Here is a 6,000-nt window from a genome sequence, read left to right as displayed (position 1 = left end):
CTCAGTGCTGGCACTGTGTGTTCCCCTTCTCTGTATGACTTTTCTTCAACTGCTAAAAATGTCAGAGAAAGAGGATGGAGGTGAGTCCCGTTTTCCAGATTTATCTAGGTTTGTTGTTGTTTGCCATACAATGGGCTGCGATTATGGTGACCCTATGAATAAGAAAACTTGTCTGAAGCTCTTCTTAGGTCTGTGGCTTCCTGGATTGAGTCCAATCCACACATAATGCAATCTTCCTATTTCCAGCTGCCTCACACTTTACTAAGCACTAGTGTTTTTTTCTAATGAGTCATATTTTCTCATTACATGTCCAAAATCTCAGTTTAGACACCGACTTGTAGTAAAGGTTTAGGCTCTGTTTGCTCTCCAACCCAATTATTTGGCAGTCCACGGTGTTCATAGAACTCTCTTCCAGCACCACATTTCAAAATAATTGATCTTCCTTGACCTTCCTTTAGGGAAAACTACCCTAAATATAGCAGAGCATCCAAAAACAAACAGGATACCAAAGTTGATCATCAGCTTAATAGCGAGCAGAACATGAGGTGCTGCGTGATGTGGCTGTAAAGAATTCAGAGCTTCGGAGGCAAGCATACAGAGTCCAATCTTAAAAATCACAAATTTACAATAATAAACAATAACTGCATTTCTTAATAATCAAGAACTGGGTCTTGTGGCTGGCATGACTGCATGGAGCGCCATTACCTTCCCACCGAAGCAGTACCTATTGAACTACTCACCTTTGCATGTTTTCAAACTGCTAGGTTGGCAGAAGCTGGGGCTAACAGTGGGAGCTCATCCCGCTTCCCGGATTCAAACTGCCGACATTTTGTTCAGCAATTTCAGCAGCTCAGCGGCCTAACCCACTGCTCCACCGGTACACACACAGACAATTTCAAAGCATGCATACAATTTCACAATGGCAACATCCTGTTTCTTCAAATTGTCAGTACCAACAACAAATCCTCTTTGGCATTGGCGGATCAATGCCAAAAAGCTGTTGAAATGCACACTGCACTGCAATTACAGATTCAATTTTGCTAAATTGCAGGATGCAAACATCTTATGTTGCATTGTCAGTGTCTTGTGAATAGGTGAGCTGTTTGTGCTATGGGACAGGCACCTCGCGGAAACTCTTCCCCACCATTTCAAAGACTATGAGTTTCGTTCATAAGCAGTTTATTGTTGCAGAGATATAATGCTTTCAAATCTGGTCTGTTGTTTTATAATCATAATAACAACAACAATAACAACAAAACTTTATTTATACCCTGCCACCATCTCCCAAGGGGACTCAGAGCGGCTTACATGAGGCCAAGCCCGACAACACATCAATAAAACAAAAAGCAATAAGCAAATAAAACAATGCAATTAATATAAATCACATATAAATAATAACACGCAAGGATTTAAAAACCTATGGCCGGGCCAAATGCAATATTTTGAAATACCCTGTATAATGAGATCTCTTAAGGTGAGATCTAAGCTTAAACAAAATGTTCTTGTTTCATTATACAGTGTTCCCTTGCTACTTTGCGGTTCGCTTATTGCGGACTTGCTGTTTTGTAGATTTCAAAAAATATTAATTTAAAATATATATCATGGTACTTTCGCTGTTTTGTGGGGTTTTGCCGCCGCTCTCCAAGGTGTTTTCCCTCCTCAGTCCTCCCTCTCTCCAGCCTTAAAGGGCCTTTCCTTCACTTTATTTTAAGTTTATAAAGACTTAAAATACTAAAATAATGTATAAATATTAAAATAAATAGAGCATCCCTACATTGCGGTTTTTTACTTATTGTGGGAGGTCCTGGAACCTATCCCCAGCAATAAGTGAGGGAACACTGGATGCCTTATCCATCTAGTCTGATGGCAATTTCATAGAATATTTTTAATAATTGGGGACATGAAAAAATTGTGTACATTGAACAATTAAAAAGCAAAAGTTTTACTGTGCCAGACACCCTGTGAACAATTTCTGATTTTGGGGTATTTTGGATTTCAGGATTCCCTAAGTGTGTCAAAGGACCATTCGAGAAAATCACATTCAATGACAAAGATTTATTTTCAGAAGCCTCAGTACAGCCAAGGATAGCAGGCACTATGATCCAATAGTAATACAAAGCAGCAGGCTCAAGGAGGGTTATCAGGCACAGGGCTGCTGCAGATTCAGCATTGGTGAGATCTCCCTCTTTCCAATCCTTCCTGAGATAACTAGTTGCCAGTGAAGTGCTCCGCTTGGGTGTTCATTAGTCACAGATTACTTGAGACAGCATGGGAAACACTGACTGCAAGTGGCTGCCTGGGAGAGAGAAAGCAAAAGGACAGGGTGGAAAAGGAATTAATGAGACTGGGAAGAGCACACAAAGACAGCAGGAGGTGCCCTTTGTCCACTCAGTGGGTCCCTGGGCTTCTGTTTTAATGGGTTTGTGTGTCATAGAAAGTGTTTGGGCTTCAGTAAGGACTACTGAACAAGACGGGGGGGGGGGTTAATAAGCTCTATCCCACTCCCTTAGAATTGTCTCCAGATGCGCAGGGTTTCTAAGCCAAAAACGAGGTCAATCTGTTCACTGCTAATGACATGACTTTCTATTATGCCCTGCAGAGATGTGTCCCCACTGCACTCCACGGGTCTCTGGGGCTGGAGACCAAGAAACGCAATCATTTCTAACACACGGGATTGATATTCCTTGAGCTATAATACTGGGAGCTGCTGTAGGGTTGACAGTTCAAGATTAGGCAAAAACCAGAAACCTAGACACAGCTCCTGGCAATGCTATGAAGACTTATGCATTCACCGTTGCCCACAGCTTATCATTCAGATGCATAAGTGGAGAACATATTTTCCTGTTTGGAAACCAAGACAGAAATCTTCGATAAAGGGGCTGTTCCTAGAGCAAGGTGAAGTGAGGACAAGATGAAATCAAGCAATGTAGAGCGGTTCGCAGATAGTGAGATCCAGACCGCGGATAGTGAAACCCAGAACATGGATACTGAAACCCAACAAGATGATAGCTAGATACGGCACTAGGCTGCTGAGTCCGTGCCTCATGAGAGTTAAAGCTAAAACCCAATCTTCCCCAAAACAAAAATCTCACCAGTTGAAGCAGAAGCCACCGAGATATTTTATTCAATCCAGCCAGAGGCATGCCAGTCAGCAGTACGCCATTCAAACACACTGACCTCTTTTGCAAGAATAAAACACACATTTTTATACAGTACAACCTTTTTTCGCACACATGCCCATCTGAGCTGGCTTTGCGCTGATTGGTGGAGACGGTCTTGATGTCACAAGCAGCTGGGAGCATTTCCTCTATGATGCGGGACTGCAACACCTGCCAGCCAATCAGGAAGTGTTACCCACTTCCAAGGCAGATTTCAGCTCTCCAATGGCTGACGGGGCAGTATGACCTGTGAGACAAAATACATAATTTCCTGAGTGAATAACAGTATTTCAATCTTGAAACGAACAAAGAGGGTCATTTGAGTTTTATTGCTTTGGTAATTGTCCTAATGAGCCCCTGGCATGTGGGTCTAGTGACTCTGCAGTAGTGTCCAATGTTTTCCATAGCAAGATCTGGTTTAAGATGATGGGATACAATGATCCATCCTTGGGAAGGTGAAGGGGCAAGATCTCCCAGTATCAGGGAAGAGTGCCAGGTGATTAGTGTCCGTTTTGTGTCCCATGTGGCTGCACAAAGGAAGGGTGACTCAATCACTGTTATGCTTTATACAGTCGGTTTTATGGAAACCAATAGAACTGGCTTGGTTCAAGAGATGATGGGTGCTTGAGTCCATTGTTGAGGTGATGACCAGGAAAACACTGGAGAGAATTCCAGGGTCAAGAGGTGCCAGTGATAGATTACCAGAGTCTTGAACGGCGGCTTCATATCTCCAAAAATGTAGATATAAAACATAAAATGTTATACATTACACGCATAAAGGGGTCTGTGGATACTGGGCCACAAAATCATGGAAGCCGGGGTACCCACGGGGCAAGGGTTGACTCAGGGTTAGTTGGGGTGAAGGAGGTTTATATTTGGGGGAGAAATGAGAGGAAGCCCTGCTCTTAGGGCTGTGGGAGCTGTGGGGGCCAAGCAGTTACTGGGGCCAGTTGCAAGAGGCAAAAAGGACACAAAGAATCAGAAATAAAGGTAACACACCAAAGTATATGTTTAGTAATTTATTTATTTTATTCATTTCTAACATTTCAACCCCGCCCTTCTCAACCCCTGTGGGGGGACTCAGAGCGGCTTACACTGACAACAATTCAATTCCGAAACGTAAAAACAGATACAATAAAGATAACAGAGTTTAAACAGGAAAAACAGTAACAATCTAAAAACATTATAATCAAGCCACTAGTCACATCCAGTCCAGTTCCACATCCAAAGTGCTTTCATATCTGTTGTCCAAAGGCCTGGACCCAAAACCATGATTTTAATTACTTCCTAAAAGAAAGGAGGGATGATGCCGATCTAATCTCGCTGGGAAGGGAGTTCCACAGATGGAGGGTCACCACTGAGAAGGCCCTGTCCCTCGTCCCTGCCAAACACGTTTGTGAAGTTGGCAGGCCCGAGAGCAGGGCCTCCCCGGATGATCCTAAACTACAGGATGGAACGTAGAGGGAGATACGTTTGTACAAGTAAGCTGGGCCGGAACCATATAGGGCTTTATAGGACAAAACCAGTACTTTGAATTGTGCTCGGAAATGGACCGGCAGCCAGTGGAGCTGGCACAACAGCGGGGTGATAGGCTCCCTGTATGTCGCTCCGGTGAGCAATCTGGCTGCTGCCCGTTGGACTAGTTGAAGTTTCCGAACAGTCTTCAAAGGAAACCCCATGTAGAGTGTGTTGCAGTAGTCTATTTGGGATGTGACCAGAGCCTGGACCACTGTGGCCAGATCAGACTTTCCAAGGTACGGGCACAGCTGGCGCACAAGCTTTCGCTGTGCAAAAGCTCCCCTGGCCACCGCCAAAACCTGGGGTTCCAGGTTCAGCAATGAATATAGGACCACTGGGTTATTAAGGGGTTATTTTGTATCAAGTGGGGAAAAGGGATTGTGATACAAGGGATCACTGAGGTTGATCGCTGCTGCAGGTCTTCTCTATTCCCCTGGCTGGCAGGACAGCAGGGCTCTGGGGTCTCTGCCACGGTTCTTATCTTGTACATATATTACTTTGGCCCGGGAAGGGGGGGGGGGCGGGGGTTGGTGCTCAACATCAAAGAAAAAGGAACACTTTGTTTATCGCAGGGCTTTTTAAATAATTCCACTTGGGACCCCTTTGGCCCTTGAAATGTTTACATAAATAGGTATTGAAATCAAACATTGACTGATAATAAATTGGCATTTGCAAGACTTGGTAAACAGGCTGATTTCCCTTTTTTATGAAGTACAACTGAAGCATCTTCTGCAAAGTTCACTGTACACACAGCACAACAGATTGGTAAAAATGTCTAAAACTGGGTGACATTCAGAAAATGTTTACTGTTGCCATTGAGCCAAGGGGAGCCCATTTGGATTCAGGACCCATAGTTTAAGGAGTAATGGGTCAGCCTATTTGCTTCTAGCCTAAAGGTGGATACAGAGCAGACTGGAGGGAGAGCCATAGCACTACAGCAACTAGAAGGAAGGGAACTAACTCAAGAAACATAATGTAGACCTTTCCAAACTCTGTTGTGACACATTTATAGTTTAAAATTACTATTTAAAAAAATCCCAAAAGGAAGACCTTGACTTTGCCTTTTTATATAAGAGGATGTCATTTTACAGATTTTGTTATCCATGTAGGATTCAGGAACCAAAACCCAGTGGGCATCAAAGGACCACTGGACTATTATGGGATTTTGCCTTGAACAACGAGAGGCTTCGACATCTGAGAAGATTCACAAGTTGCAACAGTCCTTTTATGCACGCCAGTAGAACTTCGTGGTCTGTTTCTGCCAGAAGTTGACCATAAAGTCACATTCAAAGACCTAGATATTCCTATATATATAGGAATATAT

The sequence above is a fragment of the Anolis sagrei genome, chromosome 2 (genome assembly GCF_037176765.1).
Source record: "Anolis sagrei isolate rAnoSag1 chromosome 2, rAnoSag1.mat, whole genome shotgun sequence".
Lineage (NCBI taxonomy): Eukaryota > Metazoa > Chordata > Lepidosauria > Squamata > Dactyloidae > Anolis > Anolis sagrei.
Note: the sequence above shows the minus strand (reverse complement) of the source record.